The 16,258-nt window shown below is 44.7% G+C and overlaps 1 long non-coding RNA gene across 1 annotated transcript in view; it reads right to left on the bottom strand.

Moving 5' to 3' along the window:
- Positions 1-13,125: 13,125 nt before the first annotated feature.
- Positions 13,126-16,258, bottom strand: part of LOC132417495 (uncharacterized) — a 31,849-nt gene continuing 28,716 nt past the window's right edge. Inside the window, exon 4 of the long non-coding RNA XR_009517861.1 lies at positions 13,126-13,598. This is a non-coding gene — a long non-coding RNA (uncharacterized lncRNA). The remainder of the gene's footprint in view (positions 13,599-16,258) is intronic.

Here is a 16,258-nt window from a genome sequence, read left to right on the forward strand (position 1 = left end):
CAGAGATGAACATCTCTGTCACTTATCTCTGTGAATTTCAGATTATTTCTTTAAAATGCATTCCTAGAAATAAGTTAACTAAATTGAAGAGTATGAACAGTTTAAGACTCTTGATACTGTTTTGGTCTTAATTTTTCAAGCACATTTTATGACAACATCACCATTTTTTTCTCTTAAAGAATATCCTATTTATTTTAATCATGAGAATACTTGAAGTTTTTCAAACTTTCCTGAAGCAACACCTACCAACCCAAACCTCCTCCCAGGAAACATCAGAATCCAGATATTTGTCAGGAACTGTCAATTAGCTTCAAGAATACCTGTCTGACCCCAGGCACCTGTGTCCTTAGGTCAATGACTTAAATGCTTTGAGCCTTAGTTTCTTTAACTGTATAAGCACTGAGAACAGAGCCCATCTTGTGGGGCGGTTGGGGATTAGGTGGACAAAGCATGCGACTGGCACACAGGAAGCACTCAGGAACTATCACCTGGAGAACTGCTATGGTTCTTGTCCCAAAATGAGCATTCCTCCTAGTGCAGCAGGGAAAACTGAGGCTCAAGGAAGTTGCTCCTTGACAAAAACTGCACAGCAAGGGACCTGTGGTTCACTTGTCCCAGTTTACGCTTTGATCCCCACATAATTCAGGAAATAGCTGAGTGAAAATAAATAATTCTAAAGGTAGTTTAGGCAAATATATCATTGTTTTCTTGACCATGGTCCAAAGCCAGTTGCAGTGTTATGTGTAGACAATCACATCTTATCCAAGCAAGATGGAAAAGTCATGGCTACCACCACTACGCAACAAGGATGAGATCTACACTCTCCTGCTGGGTGCTGAAGATCTCTCTCAGCCTGCCTTCCCATGCTCACCTCCTGTCACAGCCCCCCATGGGCTCCCGTGTCAACTAAAATCCACGGCACATCATTCTCTTAACATAGGGATTTCACCACGGTTCTGCTGGAGCTGCTGGCAGCTTCCCCCTCATCCTTCGAGGCCAAACGTCCTTCCTGGGTGAAGCCTTCCCTCTTTCCCAGGCACATTCATTGCCCCTGGCCCCAGCTGAGTTATCGAGATGCCTATGTGTGTCATCGCATTACAATATGTGACCCACGTAACTCGTGGGCATGGGAGGTCTTCCTCCTTGGTCAACTCCAGCCTAACCTAGAGAGGGTCAGATCCTCCCAAAGTCAGCTGATGTCTGCTTCTGCAAGACTTCAAAACTCAGAGCATCTGAAACCTAATATAAACTCGTGGTTGTTCTTCTAAGAAGATAGTGACAGGAAAACGTAATTTAATATTGGAGTCCCATCAGCAGCAAAAGCAAATAAGAACTGACTATCTTCAGCTGGACACCTGAAACTAGCACAACATTGTAAATCAACTCTACTCCAATAGAATTTTTTTAAAAACCACATACTTTCCTAATCTAAAAAAATAAAAATAAACAAATAAATGTTAAAGAAAAGAAAAAAGAACTGAGTATCTTCAACAGATTGCCATGCCACCACCATCATTTATGTTTTTCTCCCACTATTACAGTGGGAATCCATTTTTTTCCCATCTTTGGATCCCAATGCCTATGGCAGGGCATATTAGTACACGCAGGGTAGGTGCTCTGTGGTCTGCTGAGGGCTCTGACCACAAGTCGGTCACTGAATGACCATTACTGTGTCCAGTAATGTGCCGGGGGCTCGGGAGGCACACCTGCCTTTTCAGCTGAACTCAGCCCCAGCCCCCAGCACTTAGCCTTTTCAAGCCTGGAGATGGTCGCCATGGCCGCAGTGGAGTGGGTACTAAGGCCCCGCGGCGCAGAGATCTCTGCAGTTCTTTGCATCTGCCTTCCACACTCTCCCCTCTGCGTGCATTTCAGTTTCAGGTCACTCCCCCTCGTCCGCCAGTCTTAGCCCCACTGTGCTTAGACAGACCCCTCTCTTCCTGAAGACTTCCGGCCCAGTCCAGCCTACACAGCTTCCTCTGTTTCACTCCTGTGGTTTTGTGTTTGCATCTCTTATCTCCTCTTTAAGACTCTAAACTCCTGCCCAAGGGGGTTCTTATCTTCTTTTCCACTCTTCAGAGCACTTAGCAGATTGCTAGGTACATAACAGGCACTTAATAAATAATTCGTTCATTGGTACCGACATTCTTCACGTTCCAAGAGGTGAAACTGGGGTCCTCTAATCTTGGTACTCAAAGCTCGGTCTGGACAAGCAGCCTCGGCATCTTCTGGGAACTTGGTAGAAATGCAGAAGTGCAGGCCTGCCCCAGACCGACTGACTCTGAATCTGCGTTTTAAGAAGGTGCCCAGGGGATCTGTGTGTGTGAGAAGCACTGATCTAAATGACACTAAGTGCCAAGCTCCTGAGCTTGCCTTCCTCACTTGGTGCACTGTTTCTGCTTCCCCCATCCCTGCCTCTTCCCCACAGCGTCCCGAGCCCCTCCCCTTCCCTCCCCAGTGCATCACTTGAACCGTTTGCTTTCCAATATCCTCAATTCACGCACTCCTCAAGTTTCTCTTTCCCGTCCCCAAAACGCCAACAATTCACCTCCTCCGTTCCTTTCTTGCTCTTTGATCACCCGGCACCTACCATGCTACCGTCTCCTGTTTTGTTGATTCAATACACATCTTGCTCATCAAACAGCCAAGTGAGAGGGATTCAGCAAGAAATCTGAGCTCTTCTCTTGAATGGGTAAAAGGTCTTTTTGCTGTTTCTGTTTATCAACTTACTCCTAACTGAACAGAAACTGAGAATTCATTGGCCCACAGAAAATGTGAGAAGGCAGGGAAATCTGTGCTCGTCCATTTGTAGGCTCAGCTGCTAAAAGGAATTTGAGAAATAAGCAGTCTTCATTAGTTAAGCCTCAACGTGCAACTCAAAGAAAGGTATGCCTCACTTAAAGGTGATCAAACACAGAAAACCATACTTAGAAGAAGGAATGCCAGGGTTTGCTTTAAACCATGATTCTTCCACTTAAAATAAAAGACTTCAAAAGGTCTTTAATCAAGTGACTTTAAAAATTACATTTGTTCACACTTTGATAAGAGCACAGGTGTCTTGAAATTCAGGGGAGACACCTTCAGTTTCAGTTGTTGTATTTTATGTAGAATCCAGGAAGAAGCAAGTTTGGGGCCTGATATACAAAGAAAATTACTACCCCCATATCTTGTAGCAGGAACTAAGCAGTTAAGTACTGTCCTCTCAGACTTCCTACCTGAGGCTGGATTTGCAGTGATAATTTTCTTTAGACATTTTGAAAAGTGATTGTTCATAAAGAAATGAGATATATTGGACACAGTCTTCCTTAAGGCCAAGGGCCACGATAATTGGGTTGTTTGATTTCTATTCATTTTTCTTAAATCTCTGATTGCTTGCACAATAACTTTCTTCCCCAATCAACTAGTCTAATAATTCATATCAATATTTTATTTTTAATGGTTGACTACTCATTTAATTAAAAATGTAAGTGCATTAGCTCTGTGTAAAATGATTCCATTGGGACAGGATGATTTAAATATTCATAACATAAAAAGTAATAAATCTGAGCTCAGTGTTTGCATTTTAAAATGTCAGGCTACTGCCAGCTGTATTTGGCCCTAGATGAGTTTTACTGAATTAAAAGCTCTGAGCATCATCTTTTTATCGATTCTTCTTTACAATAAAACAATAAAACAAAAATGCTATGAGAACAGTATAATAACTCACTTCCTCTTTCAGCTTCATCCACTTCTAACTAGCTTCCCTCCCTTTCTGTCTCTGGTGCTATCCTCCTCTCCTATCACCTAGATTCTGGTCCCTAAATCATCCTGTCTGAAATCAAAGAAGTTACATGCTGGGGACGCATAATATTTATTTCCAGTTAATTCAATCTCTCTTTCCACTCCTCCCCCACCCCCTGTCAAAAAATAATAATAAATAAAGCCAATGAATCATAAGAGTGTACAGCAAGATCTCTAGAGAAAACTGTGTCCATTGGAATGCTTGCCAGTTGGAGGAAGAGTCATACACTTCACAGGGGGTAAAAACTGTCCTGTGTCAGTTCATGAACATATATAGCTTTAGAATCAGCAAACTTGACAAGTCTATATATTGGGTTAGGACATGGAAGACTCCAACTAGAGCAGGAATCTCTGATAAGCTACCAAAGGCTTGAGAATGTCATTTACATTATTCACAAAAATGAACTTGAAGTGCACTCAAGACTTAAATATAAGATCTGAAAAAAAGACCTTATAAAATGCCTAGAGGAAAACATACGGAAAGAGCTCCCTGACAGTGGTCTTGGCAATGATTTTTTGAATATGATACCAAAAGTATAGGCAACAAAGCAAAAACTAAACAACTGTGACTACATCAAACTAAAAAGCTTCTGCACAGCTAAGAAAACAATCCATAAAATGAAAAGGCTACCTAAGGAATGGGCGAAAATATTTGCAAGCCATATATCTGATAAGTGGTCAATATCTAAAATATATAGGGAACACATACAACTCAACAGCAAAATAAATAAATAAATAATCTGATTTTTAAATGGGCAAAGGTCCTGAGTAGACATTTTTCCAAAGAAGATATACAAATGGCCAACAGGCACATGAAAAGGTGCTCAACCACACTAATCCTCAGGGAAATGCAAATCAAAACCACAATGAGATATGACCTCACACCTGTCTGGATGGCTATTATCAAAAAGACAAGAGATAATGAACCTGTAGTGAGGATGCAGAGAAAAGGGAACCCTAGTACACAGCTGGTGGGAACATAAATCGGCACAGCCATCATGGAAAACAGTTTGGAGGTTCCTCAAAAAATTAAAAATAAAACCGTCGTATGATTCAGCAACCTCACTGCTGGGTATATATCCAAAGAAAACAAAATCACTATCTTGAGATATCTGCGCTCTAATGTTCACTGCAGCCTTACTTACAATGGCCAAGGTATAAAAACGACTTAAGTATGTATCTCTGGATGAACGGATATAGAAAATGTGGTGTGATATATACACAACAGAATATTATTCAGCCTTAAAAAGGAAATCCTGCCATTTGTGACACATGAATGAAGCTAGAAGGCAGTATGCTAAGCGAAATAAGCAAAACAGAGAAAGACAAATACTGTATGGTATCACTTGTATGTGGAATTCAAAAAAAAAAAAAATAGAGAGAGAAAAAGGTCAATGCATAGAACCAAAGAGTAGAGTGGTGGTTACCAGGGGGGCTGAGGGGTGGAGGAAGTGGGGATGTTGTTCAAAGGTACAAACTTCCAGGTATAAGATGAACAGCTCCTGAACATCTAATGTCCAGCGTAGTGATTACAGTTAATAATACTGTATAGTATACTAGAAATTTGCTAAAACAATAAATCTTAAGTGATCTTACCACATACAAGAAAGGTAACTATGAAGTGATGGATATGGTAACGACTATGACGATATTCCACAATGTATAAATATATCACATCACATTGTATAGTTCAAATATATGCAATTCTGTATGTCAAATATATTTCAATAAAGCTGGGGAAAAAAATAAAAGGAAGTGGGGGAATTCAACAAGTGCAGGGCATCATTGATAAGCTATGGAAGGCTTGAAAATGCCACTTGGAAATAAGGACACTGGCGTAGTGAAGGCATGTCCTCCCCAAGAACCCCCAGCAACCTGGTTTGGGATTACTATTGTCTCATCTTCAACCCCAAATCACTACTGTTAGCAAAGCCTGTCTGGATTACACAGAAGAGGCCTCTGCTATGAATAGGAACAGGCGGCCTGGAAGAATGGGAGGGCGATGACATTTCGCAGCCTCCCACAGTCCCAGCCCCACTAGTGTGGATAATGTTTGTGAACTGGGTTATTGGGAGGAACATGAAATGTGGAGTCAGGAGATGGAAGATCTACCCCTTAGCTATCAAACCTCCAAGTTCTCTTACAGTTCTAAAATTATCTATACAAAGAGCAGGTCTTTGAAAGATAAAACCCAGGGCTGGACTGGCACACAGGTGATACAAAAGTGACCCCACCCTACCCAACAGGGGCGCATGTCACATGCTTTCATTTGGAGCCCATATAGAACCCCAGAATCCTTCTCTACCCACTCCTTTGCTCCGCCTCTACAAAATGTTCATCATCAGCCCATGAGCTGAAGCCTATTTGCCATCCCTGAAGGTGACTGATTAACAGAGGAGAAACAAATTCATTTCCCCTTGGGCAGGACAGGGCAGAGCAGAGCAGAGCAGAGCACAGCATTACTAACTTCCCAGTGCTGGGGCCTCCATAAGCCATCCGACTTTGGAGGTCAAACGTCGGGTTTGAGGCTGAAAGGAAAGAGAAGCCATCAAAACAGCAAGGACGAGACGCCCAAGTTTGTCTGGAAGGGTCCGTGAAGTCAGGCACACAGACGCTTCTGTATTTACTTCTCAGAGATGTGGAGCTTTGTTTGTGATTCTGGTCATCCTTTATAAACTAAATTCTCCTCCTGGGCCAAGTGAGGAAAGAAAATACTCAAATCTACACACCGTATTTATTTGATTTTACCAAAAACTCATAAAGTTCAGTTGCTCTATTATAAATGAGGCACATGTGGAATCCATATACACAGGAGAGACAGATGGTGTATAGTCTCTCCCTGCATATGTACACAGAGGCTATGAATGTGTAAGATATACAAAGCATCGAATGTTTAGAGTCTGTGTATATTACATACAGCTGAAAAATCCTGGAGTCATCGCCTCCAGAGTTTCTCAAAGTGTGGTCTATTAACCAGCTGCATCAGAACGTGCTGGGATGTCTGTTAAACGGGGTCCCCATGCCAGACCTCTTGAATCAGTCCCCTCCACACCTCTACCAAGACTGATTCTGGGTCAGTGATGTATTACTGGATGTCAGGAAGTCTCTTGGAGGCACAGATGTTATTCTGTGACTCTGGGGACCTAGGCATGTGTTTCTAGGCATGACTGTATTTCACAGGCAAATGTAAATGCATTTTAGACTTATCAGTGGTTTTAATATTCTTTTCATCTCTCCCTTCCTCTATCAGCTAATCATGGCTTTAAGTATGCCTGTGTTGCTTTGTTTTTCATTAGCCCTTCCTTCTGGGTTTGTAGCACATTATGCTTAGCTATGGTGAAGCTTCTAGAATCATCCTTTGTTACATCTGGACTTGCTTCTTCCCCCTGAGTCATTACAGCCTCTTTGCAGTTTTCCTGCTGTGGCCTTGACACAATTAGATGGTCCTGATTTCCTGAAATCCAATAATTAAATGGGCGAGAATGAGCTACAGTAAAAATGAAGAACAGCCACGCTGCATCTTTACACCTTTCTCCTTTTCCTGGAGGCAGTCCACAAATCTAAGCTAATCTGATTAAGCAGGAATACAGTGGACCTCTCCATCATTACAGAAAAGCAGGGCCCTTGGAGGAGTAACTTACGGCACCTGTTTAGTTGCATTAAAATCACTACCTAAAAGGTAGAGATAAAAATTAAGTAATAAACCATAAGCTACAGAAGTCATCTGTACTAACCGTCTCAACCTGGCCAGGGCTCTGAGCCTTCATTTGTAGATTCCAAGATTGGATTGTACACGGTAAAGGACGGAGAGGTCAGAGAGGCTTCTAGCATCAGTCCAGGGCCAAAGGGTGGAAGGTTGCTGTCCTCTGAGGAATTGCCTGGATCATCCCGCACAAGCGAGGTGGGCTGACAGCCTGCACATCAGTCTGCAGCCATAGGAATCAACGCGCTACGCCAAGCTCCTGAAAAGGCCGCTGGTCCCCTGCACGTAGGGCGGAGAGGGGATTTTCTCCCCCTCTCCTGGAGAGCTTATTTTCCCTTAGAGCAGGCATCCTCCGTGCTGTCCTTTGGGAAAAGAGCTGTTGTCAAAATTTCTGCTACAGGAAGAATCTTGCAGATTTTATTTCGCTACAAATTGTTATGTCCCACGCTCCAGTAAGAATTTATGGCAAGTCTTCTGTAGGATGGAGGAGTTAGAGGTGCAGGATAACACGGGTGGTGTGGTGGGGCTGAGAGCACACTGTGCAGCAGTAGATGCTGCACGTCTGCTTTCCTAGGACTGCCATGGTGTAAAGATTTGACGAGGCTGCAAGCCCTGCTTTGAGCTGTGGGGATGGCAGATGTGGAAAAAGGGACCCGCGGACCTAGCCTGATAGCTCAGGGAAACAGAACAAGCATAGTGGAGATACAGTTTTTGAGCACTTTTCCTGTGCCAGTTACTGTGCTAACAGTTTTCTACGATGACTACTACCAATAATAATAATAACACACAAGTACCTAATATCGTCCGGCATGATCCCCAAGAAGCCCAGGAGGTTCACATGATAATCTCTATTATACAGGTGAAGTTTAGGGAGTGAAGTCTCTTGGTCAATCAAGGTCATGTGATTTGATCCCAAAGGGCCCTGCTCTTAACTCCTATTCTCCATATGCCTCATATTTTCAGGGGATGATGGTACTTAAGACCCAAAATAGATCCGTGTGGTGGGAGGTATTATATATACCCTCTCCTATTTTACAGATGAGTAAATGGAGATCTAGAAAGCTTAGGTGAGGTCCTGCCTGGAGGGACGCCTGGTAAGTGACGGCTCCAGGACTCACGCGCAGATCGACTTGATGCGAAAGTCTGCCCCTCGAGACTGGTGGGGGCCACCTTCAGGGCAACCACAAACACTGGCTAAGACCCGTGAGGATCGGACCCTGACAGAGGGCCGTGCCTAGTGCCACCTCGGCCTGGAGCTAACATCACTCCACCTTGGCTACAGTCGTGCAGACAGAACTCTTATACCTTACACTAGAGTACGCATTCAGATGGAACGGAATTGAGTGACACAATGCACCGCTCAGACAATAACAGGTGGTCAGGAAGGGCAAGAAATGGTGGGGAGGCTGAAGAAATGTGGAATACATTTTCTAGTCTTAAAGGGCCTGGAGTCTGGTTGGTGCAAGAGAGCACAGAGGAAATGAGTGATTGATACTAGCCGGTACCCATTTAAGGGCTAAATTATGTTCCATTATCTCCAAGTACTACAGAGCTTCCAAGGATGAGAGATGATCAAGGGCGGGAAGGTTAAGAAAGGCTTCCTGCAGGAGGTGGGTCTTGAGCTGCGCCTTGGAGGAAGCAGAGGTCGGACGGGGGGTATTACATCAGTAAGTGCACGGAACGGGGAAAGAACGTGGTGTGTTCATGGCTGGTGCGCAGCGAAGCACTTAGGGCTGCTGGCCGGCCTCAGGAGCACCTCCGTATCTGGGGGCTGGGATAAACCAGGCGTCTCAAAGCAACCCAGATAATTCGGAATTGAGGTTGTTACGTTATGTGTTAAACTACTAAACTTGTACACAGCGGATCAAAGCAAGAGAACAAAGTCATCTAAGAGAGACTGCCTCCAGCCTGGCAGGACTCAGTAACAATGGGGACTGAGGGACATTTCTCCAACTCTAAAGAGACTGCGGCCATCAGAAAAAGGGACAGTTGATCACAGAGCCGAGAACATCATGGGTGAGTGTCCACTCGGCCCATCACAGAGAACCTGTCCCAACCCAGGTGGTCCACTCTGAGTGGCTGGTGTATTTCTCCCTCTTCTTTTACTTGAAGTATAGTTGCTGCACAATATTATATATGTTACAGCTATACAATATAGTGATTCACAATTTTTAAAGGTTATACTCCATTTAGAGTTATTATAAAATATTGGCTATATTCCCTGTGTTATGTGTATTTCTTATTTTTAATCACAGCAGGCTCTGTGAACATGGCTAAGGTGCTTCCTTCCCTAAGAGAGGCCTCTGTTCCCCTAATAAGTGAAGTGGCCAAGTCTCTGAAACTGATAATCCAGCCCAGACTGTGGCCAAATTGTCCCATAAGGCCATTCAGTGGGGACCTGCTTGTCTCCGCAGGACCCCAGGGCTGTTGCATGTCTCTCTGGTTGGGCAATGAACGACTCCAGAGGTGTCATCACCCACACCCCTGGCCACCCCGCATGACCCCATTTAAACTTTAATAAATATATCCGGAAGGTCCCCAGCAATTCTCAGAGCTGGAGAGCTAGGCGGCCTCAGCTGGAGCCCCTTCCTGGGCCCCCTTGGGCTCTGGCAGCTGAGCGAGTGGCGTCAGGAACCGTGTATTAATGAATGCTCCGTCACCACCACGGTTGGAGGGAAGTGCTCGGCATTCACGTCCTATCTCTCACAGAGCCCCGTGTTCTGGCAACTGTCAGAAAATCACCAGTGTCCCTCCCTCGGACACGAGAGAGACAAGATTGTGGGATCAGCTCCTGCAGATACTTAAAAATTCCAGGCTGTGCTTATCTGACCCGATGCTGACCTGATTTTGGAGACAGTCTTGTTTCCTTGGTGGTTAGTTTCCTGCCAGAAAATGCTTGTGTTTTATAACTGACCCGCCAAACCCGCTGGGCAGAGCAGGGCTCCTGGCGTCAAAGTTAAGGGAAACGGCCCCAGGAATCCTGAAGGGAAAGGGGGTCAGGCCAGACAAAGAGGAGGTGGTCCAGAGCGCCCACGGAAAATGGGCTTAGTGATGGCTATCTGTCCACCCAGTGGAAGAGGCACACGCACACTGATGGAGCCAGGGCGTGACCCGTGGCGCCTCGTCAGTGATACGTCCCCGACAGTGTAAGGAAGCCTGGAGCCCTTTCAGGCCAGACAACCAGCCTGATGTGTTAGATGCCCTGGGACCTCGAGAGGAAGAAAGCAGGGGTTGGGGACCTTGAAACAGGAGGGGGGAATGTACAGGCGTGCACATTGTGTGGCACCCACATGGGTTGGACTGGGGGACATTTAGAATAAAGCAAGTAAAGCTCTGAACACTGAAGTTGTTTGGGAATTAGGGGCTCACACATAATACCCATCTTCACCTGAATTCAAAATCCATAGAGAGAAAGATACAGGCGGTCAACAGTTGGGGAGCCACATGTCAGCGTTATTACAAATAAGCCGGCCAGCGAGCGTGGTTGTAGACCTGCAGCCTGCGGGTTGTGCTAACACTTGGCCTCTGAAATACCCACAGGGACCAGAGCTCAGCAGGTCTTCCCACAGGGCTGGGCCCCTCTGCCTGCAGGCTGCACAGGAGGGATGGGAGCTGCCCGCAGGCACGTATGGAACAAGGAGGAACCAGGAAAAGCTGAACCACGCGGGCTCAGATTCTCCTCCCAATACCCCGACCAGACGAATGACTTCCTTACCAGATGGAATGGGTGGATGGAGGCTCGGGGGTCCCTTAAAAGAAGTCCTCCTCATGGAAGTACAAACCGAGCAGAAGAAGTCCCCACCCCTTAGCAAGTTCTCCGCAAACATAAAGCAACAGCTAGAATCTAGAATCACTACATTGTAAGGTCTCCCTTACCTGACAGGAAACAGGCATCTCTCTGAGTGTCCCGTGGACTTCCAAGACGTGCCTTGGTGCTTCGGCGGTCAGCAGGCTCGGTTTTCCAGGCCCAGAGAGGCCAGTACGTTGTAATACTGCAGCGTGAGTAACGGGACCAGAAGAAGAAGAGTCTCTACGCAGATTAAAAAGGACACCCGGAAACCTCGGGGTTTCTCGCGGTACCGAAGTGTTCCTCCCTCCAGCAGAAACATCCGCTCCGGGAGCGCAGGGCGCATGCTCAGTCCCTCCCAGAATTGACTGTTTCTCTGCACTTTGCACTCACTGAAGGTTTGGTGATTTGGTCCCCATCCGCCCCATGGGACAGAAAACCGGCAAATCTAGATATTAACTAGGATTGATCTTACCAGTCCTGAACTTGACACGGGTTCGAGCCCTGGTCCGGGAAGATCCCACGTGCCGCAGAGCAACTAAGCCCGTGCGCCACAACTACTGAGCCTGCGCTCTAGAGCCTGTGACCACATCTACTGGGCCCACGTGCCACAACTACTGGAGCCCACGTGCCTAGAGCCTGTGCTCCGCACCAAGAGAAGCCACCGCAATGAGAAGCCTGCGCACCGCAACTAAGAGTAGCCCCTGCTCGTTGCAAGTAGAGAAAGCCCAAGCGCAGCAATGAAGACCCAATGCAGTCAAAAATAAATAACTAAATTTATAAAAAAAAAAAAAAGTACAGCATGGTGACTACTTAACCACACTGTACTGTATATTTGACAGTTCCTGAGAGAGTAGACCTTAAAAGTTCTCATCACAAGAAAAAAGTGTAACTATGTGAGGTGATGGATGTTAACTAGACCTATTGTGATCATCATTTTTAATACATACATATATCAAATCAGTATGTTGTACACCTAAAATTAATACAGTGTTATACATCAATTATATCTCAGTAAAACTGGGAAGAAAAACTTTAAAAAATTTCCTTATCCATTCCTTTTAGATAGGTGTTTGCATAGCATGTATTTTGCATAACCTCCTTTAGTAACTGCACTGAATGCTGTGTTAGTTTGGGGACTGTAATCTCAATTAGTTGAATACTTTGTGGCAGGATTATGGTTAATTTCATGGTCAATTTAACCGATGCCTCGCTCCTTCTTTTGAAATGCTTGTGATAATGTAAATCTTTCTAAAACATATTGAAGGAGTTTAGGCTTTTCTTGCAGAGCCACTGCGGTGGGATTCATGTGAGACAGGACTAGGCTGATGGGATGGGGTGACTCTTTAGATGGTGGTGGGCTTGCAGCAGGAAGCAGGTCAGGAGCGTGGACCAGCACCTCAAGGTGCTCAGCCACAGACGAGAAGAGCGGACGAGAAGGCAGTCAGGGAGGTTGGGGGTCAAGGATGACTCAGTCACCAGCTGAATCCTCGTCACTGACCGGGTTGCACGGTGACCTTTAGTCTTCAGCCTTCTGCTTCCTTTTAAGATTCCGGCATCCTGCTGTATAAGCACAGAAACCTGGACACAACAAAGGGCCTTGCAGCACCCAGCAGAATAATGCTGAACCTAATAGTCTTACGTGGAAAGGCCTTATATATAGTTAAGACATTCATTACTTCTGTGAAGTACTTCCATGTACATAAAAATGGTAGTAAAATATTAAATGAGGTAGAGAAACCAGATTACAGATGGAATGGAAGCTAGGGCTGCTGGCATCCAAGTTATGGAAAGTTTCGTATAATGGTATTTAACCTTATTTTCCAGCTATCATCTTGGACACCGTGGTTATGGTCATGAAGATTGGGAAGCCCTTTCTGCAAAGCTCCACCTGGATCTGAGAAAATGCTGCTCTCTCCCTGTTACGAGTAGATGGGGTCCATCTTGTACTTTTGTGTGGCTTTGGAGGGTGTATAGGAAGAGAACACGGCTTTAGGAAATGATGCTGTCTATGATTCTAATTTATTTTTGGACTCCTGAGGCTTAAACGTTAACCAGAGTAAAATAAACATATATGTGGAAACTCTGTGAGTTGCATTCTATCTACTGTTTCCATTTCTTTATCTCTGCCTTTTAATATAGTTGAAATGTCCCAGTTTGAGCTACAAAATAAGTCTGTGTTTGTCAATGAAATCCAGTTGTTTGGATATGATGGTGTTCATAAATCCTCTGAATTTAGTCCTCTGGAATTTTCCCGGATTGAAATCAAATATTCACACTCCTGCCTGGCTTTCAGATTCCAAGTCAGCGGTGTTCTCCACTGCACACAGCCTGTAGGTGACATTTGGGAGGGAGGTTATCACAATGTAAGGACTATGTGAGTACTCAAGCCTTATCTAATCAGGTTTTCTTCACACTTGTTTTATTGTGTTCAAATCCCACTGCCTTATAGAGTGACTGGACTTTCTAGTGAGATGTAAGAAAAGAGAGCTTCCCTACAAATGCTTGCCCTTGTTTTAAACCCATTCTCCTGCAAGTTTGAGGAGTTTTGCTCCCTGGCTTTGGCTACATCATTCCTGGCTGATCACTGAGTTGGAAACCTGAGCTCTGTTCCTATCTCTCTAGTTTTAGGAAACACTGCTGAGTGGGGTAGGTGTTTGGACAAGAGGATTCTTAAGGTCCCTTCCAATTTTTGGTGTTGTGGATTCTAAAATCCAGTTGCCACAGAATTCGACACAATTTTTCCTTGCTCCCTACAAAACAGGCATTCAATAAATATTTGTGGAAAAAATGAATGGATAAATAAATAAACAGATGGACAGAACTGTCAAGTGACTATGGTTCCAAGCCCTTCTCCCAGTTCCTCCCTGGTAAACCTTTTTGCTTTGGATAAAAACTTTTGCAAAAAGAAATCCTGGTGCCAGATATACTCCCTGATATGCCAGAGTTCCAGGGGTAGACGGGCAACTTTATCTACTCTGGAGTTTCTCACCACATGGAGATATAACGGATACTCTTCAAAGCAAATGGTGTTACCACGTCCACCCAGTAGGTGGCTATTATTTTTTTAAAAAGGAAAATAACTAGTGTTGGTGAGGCTGTGGAGAAATTGTCACCCTCATCCGTGGCTGGTGGAAATGTAAACTGGTGCAGCTGCTGCGGAAAACAATTTGGTAGTTCCTCAAAAAGTTAAACGTAGAATGACCATGTGATCCAGCAATTCCACTCCTAGATATATACTCAAAAGAACTGAAAGCAGGACTTCAAACAGATACTTGGACTTGAATGTTCATAGCGACATTATTCACAATTGTCGAAAGGTGGAAACAACTGACAGATGAATACATAAACAAACTGTGGTCTAGCCATACAATGGAATATTATTTAGCCTGGAAATTCTGATGCATGCTACAACATGGATAAACCTTGGGGACATTGCGCTAAGTGAAATAAGCCAGACATAGAAGGATAAGTATTGTATGATTCCATTTATATGAAATATGTATTATAGGCAAGTTCACAGAGACAGAAAGTGGAATAGAGGTTACAAGGCGCTGAGGAGAGGGGAGAATGGGGAGTTATTATTTAATGGGTACAGGGTCTCAGTGGGGGATGATGAAATAGTTCTGGAAATGGATAGTGGTGGTTGTACAACATTGTGAATGTATTTAATACCCCTGAATTGTACAGTTAAAGATGGTTACAATGCTAAATTTTATGTTTGTATATTTTAGTGCAACAAAAAATAGCAAAAATAAACAAAACAAAAGGGGAATGTGAAAGACCAGAGGTAGAAGAAGGCTATCAGATAAATTATGCCTCAAAATCCTGCTAACTACAGAAGCTAGCGTTTCATGGTGCTTGCAGCTTACAGGTGCTCTCATATGTCACTACCTCAATCCTTGCAACGTCTCTGTGGGGGGATTATTATCCCATTGCACCGACGGATAAACTGAGGCTCAGTTGACTCACCCAACAGCATATCATTAGCCAGTAGCAAAGTTGTGATTTGAACACCTGTCTTCATACCTGAAATGCTGTGTTCATCCTGCTTCCCCGCAGCAGCCTGTCAAAGCATTGACCATGCAGCTTGCAGAAATGCAGCCCACACGCGGGACCAGCGAGTAAGGCCAACGAGATGGTAAGGTGTGCTGCCCCAGAGGCCAATGGCCTGGTCTGCCATCTCCAACTGGCCTCACTATCACCCTTCCCTGAGAGAGGAAGAAGGTCACAGTGCTTACAGCTGGGTTGATGGCATTGAAATGCATTTGCTTTGAATATATACAGTGACTATAAAATAACTATAACCCCCAACTCCATCCCCTCCTTAAAGCTTATGTATTCAGGGATCTCTTCAAGGCATTGACATCAAATTCCAATCTTCTGCATATCAGAATCCAGCACTTCTCCTTACAGCCCCCTACGCCATCTTTCAAGAAAACTTTTCTATCGTTTGACATTTGAATCCAGCGTCCCAGGCATGAAATCAAGTATCACGAGGAGTTTCCCCCATCTGGTGAAATTCATGCATATCCTTTGCACTTTGTTTGTGAGGTTAATCTCTTCAGGGCCCCATTTAGCACAGAGATAGCCATACGTTTCTCCTGATTTTATGGTTGCAGAAGTTACTCCATCAAAGCATCCACTGGCTTTTTCTGAGCATCATGATCCATCTGTGTAATTAATGGAGCCACTCTCCTGCCAAAACCTGGCCAGTTCAGTCTGCCTGTTGCTATCCGTAGCAGCTTGAAAGATGGCAAAGACGGCCCCTCAATTCTGATTTTCACCCCCAAGTCATTCCCCCATGGAGCTCCTGTTGTTCTTGGCGTTCCTGCCAGTGGGCTGTTAATTAAACTCCCCAAGTTGTTATTTACAGACAGTGGCTGCCTCAGGGTGCCAAGGGCAAACCGTGCACACCCTACCTACTGTCCATCTGTCCCTGATTTCCCGCACTCTGTCTCTGGAACAGTGAGCCTTGGGTTCCTAGGCCT

This window comes from Delphinus delphis, chromosome 21 (genome assembly GCF_949987515.2).
Source record: "Delphinus delphis chromosome 21, mDelDel1.2, whole genome shotgun sequence".
Classification (NCBI taxonomy): Eukaryota; Metazoa; Chordata; class Mammalia; order Artiodactyla; family Delphinidae; genus Delphinus; species Delphinus delphis.